Source organism: Mus pahari, chromosome 5 (genome assembly GCF_900095145.1).
Source record: "Mus pahari chromosome 5, PAHARI_EIJ_v1.1, whole genome shotgun sequence".
Taxonomy (NCBI): Eukaryota; Metazoa; Chordata; class Mammalia; order Rodentia; family Muridae; genus Mus; species Mus pahari.
Window position 1 is genome coordinate 163,563,909 of NC_034594.1, and position 13,879 is coordinate 163,577,787.

The window sequence follows — 13,879 nt, forward strand, 5'->3', positions numbered from 1 at the left end:
TAGCTGTCCTGGCTGCACACTGGGAAGTCCTCCAGGACACATTCCTGCCCTTTGTCACTTGCTGAGAGGAGCAAATAAAGCTGCTGTAGCTCACAGGTGTCTTGGCTGGTCAGGCAACAGATGTGCCTGGTGCTGTGGTGACCTCCCTGGGGGACGCACACCCCTGCCTGCCTTTGCTATGTCTCTGAGGCCACTACAAGGCAGGGAGAGGGGCAGAGTGGCCGGCTCCATCCTAAGGCTGTGGAGGATAGAGGGTGAGGAGAGGAGAGAGAGCCAGACTGGAGAAGCTCTCTGCAGGGCGGGACCACCTCTCAAAGTACTCTCACAGTACTTTTCTCCTGAGGGACACCACCCATATCGTTGCCAGGCGACCCACACTGCATTGCTTCCAGGCCCCTGGGCTCGCCAGGCAGCAACAGCTCTGCTGTCATTCTGGTCTGCATCACCTTCTTCAGGTGACAGGATGGTTCCTGGAGGGATGAGTCTGTACAGAGGGGACTCACAGGGATGGGAGCTAACAAACATGTAAGTGACGTGCTATGTCAAGAGCCCAACTTCCCTCCCGTGCCCACTCTTCTCCTCTTCCTGTCCATTAACAAGACTATTAAGTTGAAAATGTTCTGAATTAATAATAATCTTCTCTAAACAACCTCTTTTTCACATGTCTGATTCTCTAAGGATTGTTTTTATAAGGGTTTATTTATTTATTAGTACACTGTGATTGCCTTCAGACACACCAGAAGAGGGCATCAGATCTCATTACAGATGGTTGTGAGCCGCCATGTGGTTGCTGGGATTTGAACTCAGGACCTTTGGAAGAGCAGTCAGTGCTCTTAACTGTTGAGCCATCTCTCCAGCCCCTACTAAGGATTCTTTAATCTCTCAATTTCCCACCCATTAGGCGAGACATGAAATTGATGGAATATTGTTCAGACTTCAAAAAGAAGGAAATTGGGGGCTGGTGAGATGGCTCAGTGGGTAAGAGCACCCGACTGCTCTTTCAAAGGTGCAGAGTTCAAATCCCAGCAACCACATGGTGGCTCAAAACCATCCTTAACGAGATCTGACTCTCTTCTTCTGGAGTGTCTGAAGTTAGCTACAGTGTACTTATATATAATAAATAAATAAAATCTTAAAAAAAAAAAAAAGAAGGAAATTGGCAGTGTGTGCTGATTCACGTCTTTAGTCCCAGCACTTGGGAGAGAGAGGCAGGTGGATTTCTGTGAGTTTGAGATCAGACTGGTCTACATAGTAAATTCCAGGACAGCCAGGGCTACAAAGAGAGACACTGTCTCAAAAACAAACAAACAAACAAAGTAAAATAAGATTAAAATTAAAAATAAAAATTAAGGGCTGTAAACATGGCTCAGAGGTTAAGAGCACCAGCTGCTCTTGCAGAGGTCCCTGGTTCAATTCCCAGCACCCACATGATGGCTCACAACTATCTATAACTCTAGTTCCAGTGGATCTGACACCCTCACACAAACATACACACAGGCAAAGCACCAACACACATAACAATAAATAAATAAATAGGAATAATTTAAAAAGAACAATAAGTAAATAGGAGAAAATCCTGTCAATAGGAACAGCGCTTAAGTGAAGCAGGAAGACAAACCCTCTGTATGGCTTCTTTTACACGTAGAATCTAAAAATGTGAAAAGCAGAACTTACAGAAACAGTGGACGCTGGTGACCAGGAGTGGGGGAGGGGAGGGCAAAAGGACACTGACTTATTTCAAGGTGAGTAAGTTGTAGCTGTGAGGTACCCCATGTGATGACAGGGGATGCCAGTCATATGTGAAATTCTTACAGGAAGAAGTCCAGTGTTGTTAACACAGAGACTGAGATAAAGGGATAAAGATAGCCGGGGGGGGGGGGGAGTTCTGTGTGAGAAGGTGATTGTATTAAGGACCTGGCTGTGATAAACATGTCACCTCGTACACACACGTGGAAAGCCTGCTTCTGCCCACTGTGCTACACTGCAGCCTGCCTCCACGGGCCCCTGTGGCCAGACCAACCTGCTCCCTGTGTCCCCTGCCTCACAGACCGTGCCTTCTAAACCACAATGTCAGATAAAACTCACCTCCTGTAAAGCAGACGTTTAAAATATATCTGATTCTTATTTGTCAGTCACACCCCTAGAAAGCCTTAAAAAGCAACAATCATGATGGCATGTACCAGTTATTCCAGCGCTTGAGAAGCTGGGGCAGGAGGAACAAGGATTCAAGATCAGCCTCATCCACACAATGAGTCTGAGGCCAACTTGGGCTGCGTGAGACCCTACCAAAAAATATAAAGTAAAGTAAGACAAAGAACAATAAAAACTGCTCCTGACTTTTCTTTTCTTTTTTTTCTTTCTTTCTTTCTTTTTTTTTTTTTTTTTTTTTTTTTTTTTTTGAGACAGGGTTTGTCTGTATAGCCCTGGCTGTCCTGGAGTTCACTTTGTAGTCCAGGCTGGCCTCGAACTCAGACATCTGCCTGACTCTGCCTCCCAAGTGCTGGGATTAAAGGCATGCATCACCACACCCAGCTTTGCTCCTTTTACATTGACTCAGTGTAAAATAAGCACATGATAAAGACAGAAAATACTAAAATAAAAATAATTGCTGAGTTCGAGGCCAGCCTGGTCTACAAAGTGAGTTCCAGGCTAGCCAAGGGCTATACAGAGAAACCCTGTCTTGAAAAACCAAAAAAATTAAAAAAAAATATTTCTGGCTGTCTATCTCTAATTTTTTCACAAGAAACTTAGCCTCAACCTTGTTCTCAGAGCTACAAAGTAACTGAAACATGGGTCCAAAAAACTGATTCTAGAGGAAGCTGTTACCTAAAAACCCTCTGTTAATGTGCGCTAGCTGCTTCTTCCAACATTTGGGGAGGTGGGGGAAGGTATTACAGAAAGGGCAGGTTAAAATGGACGGACGACATTGTCCACAGACAACGCATTCAGAAGGCAGGTCTCTACAGTTAGAAAAGCTTGTATACCCTAAACAAGAAGCCAACCAGAGTTGCTCAGAACACTTCTCAAAGGCCACGGAAGTTTCCCAGCCAAGCTAAGAGCCAAGAGTAAGGGAAAGTGAGAATAAGGTCTCACAAGTGTCTCCACAGAACTGAGTTCCGGGTAAGTGACCCACTCTTATGCTGGGTTGCTTCAGAGAGGCAAGTAGCATAAAAACCCTGTCTGAGAAAGACCTGAGGAGCTGACTGGCTCACGGAGCCTGACTGAAGAGTCTATATTGTCAAAGTTACTATAAGGCTCATCCGTTTGAAAAAGTGTGTACATGTTTAAGCCCTCAAGCATCTGGAGAGCCTTCACATCTGTATTATCAGAAAACAAGGTGTGAAATTGTCACAGCTCCCTGGGGGATTTGGCCCAAAGCTGACTTTAAACAGTGGCACGGACCCTTCCAGAAAGCAAAGGATTGGCCATGAAGGACAACAGCCACACCTCTTCCATAGTACCCACACTCACGGTTCCATGCCCACTTCAGCTGACCCTGCTGTTACGTGCCATTGCTGCTCATTCATGAAATTCACTGGAAGAAATGCGCCAGGGCTCTGACTATTGCTGGATGGACATTTCCCTGTGTCTGTTCTGCAGGGTATGGTGATGAGTCCCGGGGTACTTCATTCAGAATATTGGCCTCACTATACGTCCCAGTGCCTCTTCTCACCCTGCATCTGTGAACCTTTGTTTCAGTTTTGTCCATGTTTATCTCTGGATGATTTGATTTCTGCAGTCTGTGGCTGTCTCCTGGTACACAGCTGGAACTGAATTTTCATCACATTGCCAATTGGGCCAAATATCTTTTTCATATTTTTTATTGGTCACTTGAATTTCCTCTTTTGTGCCATTCAGAATTTTTGGAGCAAGCTGTTGTTATGTTACTTCTTCATGTTGATTCCTTCCCTGTGGCTCCTCTTTTCTGGTCTTTGGGAAGAGTGTTACAAAGTAATCTGACTAGACCTATGAATAGTTCTACTAAAACCCTTGGTCTTAAACCCTCCTATCTGTAGTTCACATCTGGCCTATAAAAGCTGATCCCGTGGGTTTCCCAGATACAACATACAAACAATGTAGTTGGGTAATAGAGAGTTTTTGGAGTCAGGGCCACCTACAGGTGTCTGCAGCAGGGTAAATGCCAGTCTGCTCCTACTGACTATGAAGTCATAAATGAACAAGTGGGGGCAAGAGAAATCAGGCAAAGCAGATGGTATCTAAGCCAGGAGGCAGTGCTCTTGGATAAAGACAGTATGATGTGTACACAAAGTGGGATGCTATTAAGCCTTTAGAGGAAGAAAAATCCACCATTTGTGACAGCACAAATAAATCTGGAAGACATTTAAGTGACATTAGGAGGCGTTGAAAGCAGACTGGTGCATGACCTCATTTAGACGTGGGATCTAAACAAGTGAGATTCTGACAAGAAGGAAATGCTGTTTGTCAGAGCTGCGGTAGGTCTGGAGCAGTGCTACTCAAACAAAGCAGTTCAAGGAGCCTCCAGGTAGAGCGGATGGAAGAACACTTATGCTCACGGAGTCCACATTCAGAAAAGAATAGAATCAGCAGAAACTTCCAGGCAATGCCATGACATCCCCTCTATCATTTCACTTGCAGGCAACATTTTCATCTCAAGTGTTTGGAGTCTAAATACTCCATCACAGTTAAAACTGTTAATCACAGCCGGGCGTGGTGGCACATGCCTTTAATCCCTGCGCTCGGGAGGCAGAGGCAGGCGGATTTTGGGTTTGAGGCCAGTCTGGTCTACAAAATGAGTTCCAGGACAGCCAGGGCTACACAGAGAAACCCTGTCTTGAAAAACAAAAAACAAAAACAAAACAAAACAAAAAAAAAAAAACAAGAAACAAACTGTTAATCACAGTTTATTGATTCAATTAAGGTGATTACGAAGTTATTCCCAGGAAGTAACAAACTTCAAAGTCCGTGTATGTTGAGATCATTCTAATTGCCACCTGGAAGGTGGCAGTCCAAAGTCTGGAGAAAGGAGTGTAAACTGTACCAGTGTTCACCGAGAGTCAGCATGAACTGGACTGGCAGATGTGTGCATTCCCGTTACTGCAGGGAGCTGATTCCAGCATGACACAAGAACCCCCGCCCTACTAGAGGCCTAGAACCGCAGTGAACTGGGGCCTGTGTTGAGATTTGCTAGCAGAGAAATCTACAAGGAAATAAAAATCAGAGAACCAGTAAAGAACTGTCCCAGCCCACGGGCTTATCAACCCAGGTGTTTCTGAAGGCCACTGTGTGGCAGATCACTGTGGTGGAGGCAGAATTGAAGACAAGAGTGAGAAAACTTGGCTCTTGGGTCTTTCGGTCTTTGTCGGTTGGGAGGGTCCTGGACTGCCTTGTCTCCCTTCTGTGTGTTATTCTTCAGGCTGGCTTCTGTCATTGTACCCTAACAGCAACTCTGGGTACCAATATTTGTAAAAGAGAATAGACATCTTTTATCCTAAAATACCTGGCTATTTCTGCCTTGTGTATTCCTGTTCCAAATGGGATGCTGTAGTTTAGAGAGGTTTTGTTCCCCAAGAGTTTAGATCTAGGAGGTGGTGATAGAACCTAGTGGTTAGAGCCTAGTGCAAGATGGTTGGGGTCCCTGGGGACATCACCTTGGGAAGGGATTGTTACAGTTACTGAGAGCTCTGATTGCTAGTGAGAAGGAAAGAGTGGTGAGGTGTACCTATACCTATTATCCTAGCACTTGGGGGAAGAGGCAGGAGGATCGGGAGTTCAAAGCTAGACTGGGTCATATGAGATCTTATCTCAAAACAAGACCAAACCAAAAGGGGCTCTGAGGGGATATGGTTCAGGAGATAAAGTGCTTGGTGAACAAGCACAAGGACATGAGTTCAGATTCCGGGTGCCCATATAAAAAGCTGGCATGGCTGGGCCCCTTACCTAAGGTACCTAAGGGACCAAGTCACTGGACCACGACACATGGATTTGGGTTTTTTGTTGATTGATTTTTGTTTTATTTTTTTAAGACAGGGTTTCTCTGTGTAGCCCTGACTATCCTGGAACTCACTCTGTAGACCAAGCTAGCCTCAGACTCAGAAATAGGCCTGCCACTACCTTCCAAGTGCCGGAAATAAACATGAGAGCCATCACACCCAGCCAAGAGCGGAGTTTAGAAAGGCAGGGAGATTGAAGTGCGTTCTAGATTAGGGGACAGTGCACAGCACTGCCCAGAGACGACGGAGGCAGTCTCAGAGAGGGAAGAATTGGACTTCAGTAATTGCTCAATCGGGTTTTAACAATGCCATGTCATCCAAGTGAAATCCGTGAAGAAAGACTGGGGACAGACAGGCCTGGGGAAGTGCTAGGAGCTGTCAGCAGAAGAGAAAGCCATTTGTCAAACACAGGCTGCTTCCAAGTTCCTTATGATGCTCATTTAAATCCTAGACTCTTCCAGAGAGCTTCCTTTTGCTTTATGTGGAGACAGTCTCTATAGCCTCACATTTGCTCCTTAGTTGAGGGTGGCTTTGAACTCCACATCCTCTCGCCTTCACTTCACAGGTGCTGGGCTTACGGGCGTGTGCTGGTATGCCCTCCTGTGGGTATCAATATTTAACACATTTTTGTTAAAAAGGAAATAGACACACAAGAAGTTATTTACCAAGGCTGATGTATTAATAATAATAATATATAGGGATATACCCAAATTAATAATAATAATATATAGTGGATATACCCAAACAGCATACCAGACCAAGGTGGTTCCACGTGAGAGAGGTTTACTGTTAGGAAGAGAAGAAAAGGAGTGGCAGGGCGAGTGGAAGGGGAAAGAAGAAAGAGAGAGTGAGGAGGGGATGATCTCCTAATTTATATGGAAAGTGACATAACACAAATAAGGGTGGGAGGTGAGCCAAGTGGGTTCTGGGATATGAGGGTCGTTGGCTTGGCAACACAAGTCATGGGTCACATTGATAGTGCCTGGGTTTGGAATGTCCTGGTATTAACAAAGGCCATCCAGACAATCAGTGGTTGAGTACCGAGAATCTGGATACTGGAGAGATGGGCATGGGTAAGCTGGTTTAGGAACCGAAAAAGCCAATTACCAATCATTAGCTCAAAATGCAGCAACCCTCAACCTATGTGACTGTTCCGACCATACATTTGCTCAAATTTCTTTTTCTGTGCATAGCCTTTCCTCCCCCACCCCCATACCTCTTATATCACCTGCAGTCCTTTTGGCTCCAAGTGTCTGGAAACACTTGCCTCAGCAGACCAAAACCACAATGAAAAGTGCCACCATAAAACAGAAAAGCCAGGGTAGGCATCTCTAGAGTTAATAATCCAGTGGCTCCAGGTCATCAAAAACTTCATTTCATTTATTCTGTATCTTCAGCTGGTGATTACACTTTTCTCGTGATGGATGAGAAACAGACGCCCCCATGCCCACCCCCAAGGACCGACAGCATCCACAGGCAAAGGTCTCAATCTCTGTGGCATCTTTCTTTTATTCATGAAGAAACCTAGAAGATAAGATCTGCCTTCAAATCCTGATGCCTATAATTGGGTTACACACCCATCCCTAATCAGTCACTAGCACAACTACCTGAAAAGGGAATGGGGTTGCCTGATTGGTTTAGTGAAGTTCAAGACCACATAGAAGACAACAAATCAACAGTAACAAAGTCAGGGTTCTTTTAGAAAGGATAAGGCCTGCAGTGTAGGAGTGGGGACTGGAGCAGGCAAAGGTGGGGATTGTGAAAGATGAGAGGGTTGGCGGTCACATGCCTTCAGTATACAGGGTGATCTTGCTGTGCTCTCTGGAGCACTGTCATCCTCCCAAGGGGCAAAAAAAAAAAAAAAAAAAAAAAAAAAAAAAAAAAAAAAAAAAAAAAACAAAAAAAAAAAAAAAAACAAAAAACAAAAAACAACAAAGGAGGGGAGGGGAGGGAGGGGAGAGGAGGGAGGGGAGAGGAGGGAGGGGAGGGGAGGATTTTACATCCTTTAAGTGTTGGTGGTTTGACTAAGAATGGCTCCTACAGGCTCTTATATTTGAATGCTTGGTTACCAAGGAGTGGTACTCTTTGAAGGGATTGGGAGGTGTGGCCTTATTTGTGGAAGTGTGTCACTGGGAGTGACACTCTGAGGTTTCAAAAGTCCAAGCCAGGCCCACCATCGCGCTCTCTTTCCGCCTGTGGCCCGGGATGTAGCTCTAGGCTACTGCTTCAGTGCCTTACATGCTCCCTGCCACGGTGATAAAGAACTAAGATTTCAGTTCTCCAAAACCGTGAGCAAGCCCCAATTAAATGCTTTCTTTTATAAGAGTTGCCTTGGTCATTGTGTCTCTTAACAGCAATAGACAGTAACTAAGACAATGTGCAAAAACCACAACACATATGGAATCTGTGAACGAAACTGTAGTATATCTATAGTGTTAAAAGTCCATAGGAAAGTGGCTGGGAGCAACATCTAAGTAAGATTCCTGGGGTCAGGAGTGCTAATGAAAATAAAGTTAAGCAGCTCTGACACACAGACACGCACTTCTCTCAGGTAGAGGGGGCACCAAGCAAACATGACCTGCTCTGCAGCATTTTAAGAACATACACATTTCACCTCTAGCTCCTTGTCTAGTCTGTCTCTTATGGCTCCAAACAGAGTAGCCCATGTTGATTCAGTGTTCTGTCTGTGACATTCACCCTGCTGGGTGCTTGAATTATCTGGCTGTCTTTGTCAGGTAACAGGAAGGTCAGATAATTCTTGTAGGAAGCTGGGTGAATGAAACTTAGGGGAAAAATTGAGACTAGTGTTGATAACTTCAATGATGAGAGTCTTCACATTCTACAAAAGAACAAGATTGGAAAGATGGCTGGAGCCAGCCATGCTGAAATCAAGAACTGCAGTCAATTCATAGGACACTGATTTTTAACTCAATATATATATATGTGTGTGTGTGTGTGTGTGTGTACATAGATTTATATAAATATATGTACACACACACACACACATATATACACACACACACACACACACACACACACACACGGCCTAAACAGTAGGTGTTCTTTTAGTACTGGTTGTAAATGTATAGGGAAACAAAGGTAACAGTTCAAAAGCTAGTATTAACTTAATTCATTATAGTATAAAGTGTCATAAACACCTAGAGGATGACATGGAGTGTTTTCTCCGTGCTCACACTCCTGAGTCTGGTTGCCTCTCATCCTTGCACTTGGGGCACTGTGAATCTTCACCAGGGATGGCTGTAATATGAAGCTTCACTTCGTCTGGGAACTTCATCCTGCCCACCAAAATTGCTTTCCCTCCTTAAGTCAGGGTATTGCCACCCCCAACCCTTCTCCCCCAACTCCTGGAGCTGCACAGAGGAATCTCAGCCAGTGGCAAGCCCTGCAGTCCCATGGTCCCTCAGGCTTGGCTACAATTTCACTTCTAACGTTACTCTTCTCATTGCTTTGTTGCAATGTCATTTTTGGAAGACTGACTCCTCCATTTGGATTGTCTGTTTCTGTCAAATGTCATGTGGATTCATCATGAGGAGACAAGAGATCAACAGAACTGCTTTCCTGTGTGTGTGAACTAACATGGTGATTGGCCATCAGCTGACAGACCTTGCAAGAGCTGGTGTCTGCAGATGGTGTGTGTCTGCTGTTTATGCAGTGATCTGTATATGTGGAAAAGTCATTTGTACCTGGTGCAGTAAACGTTGCTCAGAGTTAACAAGCCTCAGAGGCTGAAATGGGAGCAGTATCACCAGGTGGCTGCTATTATTAACTAAACCATGGTAACTGAAATCCAGGCATTCTAAAACCATGCAAACTGAGATTTGTTTGCATAGAAGCAGGCGGATTAGTGGATTTCTTTATCAGATGAGGCAACTGGGGCACAAATAGCATCAAGTGATTTAGTTATGATCACACAAACAGGCAAATGATCGCTTGAGACATCCAATTCAGATCTCCAGATTTCAGACCTGCTCTCTTTTGTGAAGGTCACTTCATACAAGGGGCTGCTTGCCCATGGTTGACTTTCTCTTATACCTGCCCTCTGGCACCAGCCAAAACAGGGGTCCAGCCGTCTCTTCCCCTTCTGTCTTACTAGACGGACTACGCTTTTAAAAGAAAGGGGAGCAAGCAAACAAACAAACAGACTCAGTACCAGGTCTTACCTTCTCCCTTTATCATGGAGTCTTACGGTTCCCACCGCAGTCATTCCAGGGCAGTACATGCAACATGCAGAGGGGGGTGTGGAAGAGTATACTCTGTTACAAGCCATTCTCTGTGTCACTGGTTCAAAGAAAACCTCTATGGATCAGATCACTGCTTTGAAATCTTCAAGGCCTCCAACTTGGCTGAAGGTGGTCCCTGCAGGTCTTATTATATAGGGAAGTGTCTTAAGGTTTTAGTGCTGTGAACAGACACGATGACTAAGGCAACTCTTATTTGGGGCTGGCTTACAGGTTCAGAGGTTCAGTCAATTTTCATCAAGGTGAGAACATGGCAGCATTCAGGCAGACATGGTGCAGGAAGAGCTGAGAATTCTACATCTTTATCTGAAGGCTGCTAGCAGAATACCGGCTTTCAGGCAGCTAGGATGAGGGTCGTAAAGCCCACACTTAGCATGACACACCTACTCCAACAGGTCCAAGGTACTTCTAATAGTGCTATTCCCTGGGCCAAGCATATACAAATCATCACAGGATGCTAACCTTGCCAAGATGTAGGAATGAAAATCTGGTGAGACTGACTTCATCAACCTGGATTAGACTTTGAGGAGTATAACATCAGGTGGCTTATTTCCAATATATTTAAGCCCAGTGTAGTTTTTTAAAAAAGAGTTTCCTGGTGTAATACAATCCCAGGTGCACAAAGAAGTGTAATTACATTGAAATTCAAATCAGGTTAGTGCCATCTCTTCCAAGAAGATCGGTTCTAGAGATAAGCTAACTATACTAGCTTAAGGGCCTAAGGATCTGGCCTGGTCTCCATCATACAGATAACACAGTCATTTGGGCTACTACCCACCTCTAGTCCTGACTGTGAGTGTTTAGGGGAGTCTCTGGTTGTAAGGGTATTTAGAATACTAAGCCATCTCCGTTCCTGGTTGTAGGACCTTGCTATGGCCTGGCCCAACAGATAACACAGATCACCAAGCTATTACTTCCAATTCCCAGCTTTCTGGATAAAGAACAAGTTTTTCATCCTTCCCATTGGAAAGATGTGCCACAGAGGCTGGAATGGGAACAGTGTCGTTAGGTGGCTGCTACTAGTAAGTATTTCAGGTAATCGTGTGTTTAACATTCCTTGTTTCTCTGGAGATCTGTGGGTGCAAAGTCCTTCCTGCTCTGCTCCCAGCACTTGGCTCTAGCTGCACCTAGGCTAAATGATTCTGCTCCTGCTCAAGCCCCTCCTCTCTGAACTCCAGCCTCCAGGGATGGAACATCTGGCTTGGGACGGAAAGTTGCCTGCAGAGACTGGGTACTGTGAAAACAGCAGAAGAGGATGGTGGTTGGGGGAAGAGGAGGAAGGAGAGTCAGCCAGTGCTCCGAGGAGGATGCCCTCTGGATGAAACTCTGCCAGCACTAGTAGGGAAGGTCTAATGATGACATCTCCGGGTTCCCTTTTTGTCTTTTCTACTGTAGCTCTCTGACTTCATTGTGAGTCCATTTCAGAACCAAAAAGCGTGATCTCTCCTTTCCCTAAAGGAGTCACCAAGTGGGGTCCTTATATCCCCTTGGGTTGGAGTTTCCCAACAGTCTCATTAAGTGACTCTGAGTGTGCCTGGGACAGACACTCAAGGTAGGAGGTAGAAGCCACTGACAACAGTGGGACTTGAAGCTGTGTAAAGAAGGGAGGAACAGTCTGCTGTTGACTTGGGTTCCAAGCATGCAGCCTTGCACTGACATCTCATGCACTGAAAGACAGCAGTGTTCTGCATGCCAACCTTACTTCCACACTCACATATCTGTGTTTGTGACAGCATTTAGACAGCCTTTCCTTTGAGGGAATTTCCTTTCCCCATCTAAATTACTTTAGTGCAACAGCCAATCACGAAACCCTTCTCACCTCACAGTGGTGGGCATGCAACCCAGAAGCAGCAAATCAGATCCTTCTCCTTGCCTTGTATATATGGATACAGGGAAAGAGAAAACCTTTCCACTTGAGATGGCTAAATAGAAGTTAAGCTATTTGCAAGCATCACCACCTGTACTGGCTAGTTTTGTGTCAACTTTACCCAGGTTGGAGTTATCACAGAGAAAGGAGCTTCAGTTGGGGAAATGCCTCAATGAGATCCAGCTGTAAGGCATTTTTCTCAATTAGTGGGGGAGGTCCCCTTGTGGGTGGTGCCATCTCTGGGCTGGTAGTCTTGGTTCTAGAAGAGAGCAGGCTGAGCAAGCCAGGGGAAGCAAGTCAGTAANNAACATNCCTCCATGGCCTCTGCATCAGCTCCTGCTTCCTGNCCTGCTTGAGTTCCAGTCCTGACTTCCTTTGGTGATCAACAGCAATGTGGAAGTATAAGCTGAATAAACCCTTCCCGCCCCAACTGCTTCTTGGTCACAATGTTTGTGCAGGAATAGAAACCCTGACTAAGACAAATTGGTACCAGCAGAGTGGGGTATTCCTGTGACAACCTGACCATGTTTGGGGAGGACTGTGGAAGGACTTTGGAACTTTGGGCTAGAAGATCAATTCGGTGTTACTCTGTCAGATGTTGTGTAGGAGCTTGGAAGTTAATGTTGAGAACAGTGCAGAAGATGGAGACCTGGCTTGTGAAATTTCAGAGGGAAATTAAATACTCTTTTTAGGGCCATTGCTATTTTGGAGTTTGATTATTCTGTGGTTCTGGTTAGCTGGGGCTGAAGAATCAGCTGTGATTAACAAGATACCAGAACTACTAAAGCAAAACCTTTGCATTACTGGGACTATTGATGTTGGTTAGCTGGAGCTAAGAAATTGGCAGTGATTAAGAAGAGACCAACATCATTGAGGTGACGTCTTCTGGCAAGTGTTTTCTGAGAGCACAGAGGCTGTGTTCCAGAAATAGCCAAGGTTGTACCTTGTGCTGTGGCTGGACTTGGTAATGTGTAAGAGTTACCCAGGTGGTACTGGTTTTGAAGGCATGAAGGGGTCATGCAGAGCAGCTGAGTCCATGGAAGGCCATTGGTGAAGGTGCAGCCTCAGTTGCAATTGATGGCCCAGGATTGAAGGGATCATGCAAAGGAGTTGAGGCTTGGCACCATGAAGAGAGCCTATGAGAGGCTAGTGTTGAAGCCAAGTTACAGTGGAAGACAGCAGCATTTTGGAGATGCCAGTATCATGAGATGACCACCGAGAACAGCAGCAGAAGTGGAGTACAGGCAGCTGGAGCCGAGAAGACAAGTGTGTGCTACAAAGGGCATGGCTGGAGAAGTGACCCAAGCCCTTGGAGGAGCCCAGAAGATCATGAGTTGGATCCCAGACATTGGATGTTGGAGATTGATTTTTGCTTTTGATTGTGACTGTGCCCTGATATTTTTCCCTCTTGAAGGAAGGTTTTTAGTGAAGCCCATGGTTAAGAGACTTTGAATTTTAAAAGATACTGGATATTTTAAAAGGATTGAACTTTTAATATATAAAGACTGTGGGACTTTTAAAGTTGTTTAGATCTTGGGGATAAATAAGAAACTAAGGGTTGAGGCTTACTAGTGATGTGTTTGTGTGTCAAGTTGACAAGGGGTCAATTGTACTGGCTAGTTTTGTGTCAACTTTACACAGGTTGGAGTTATCACGGAGAAAGGAGCTTCAATTGGGGAAATGCCTCCATGAGATCCAGCTGTAAGGCATTTTCTCAATTAGTGATCAAGGNGGGANGTCCCCTTGTGGGTGGTGCCATCTCTGGGCTGGTAGTCTTGGNT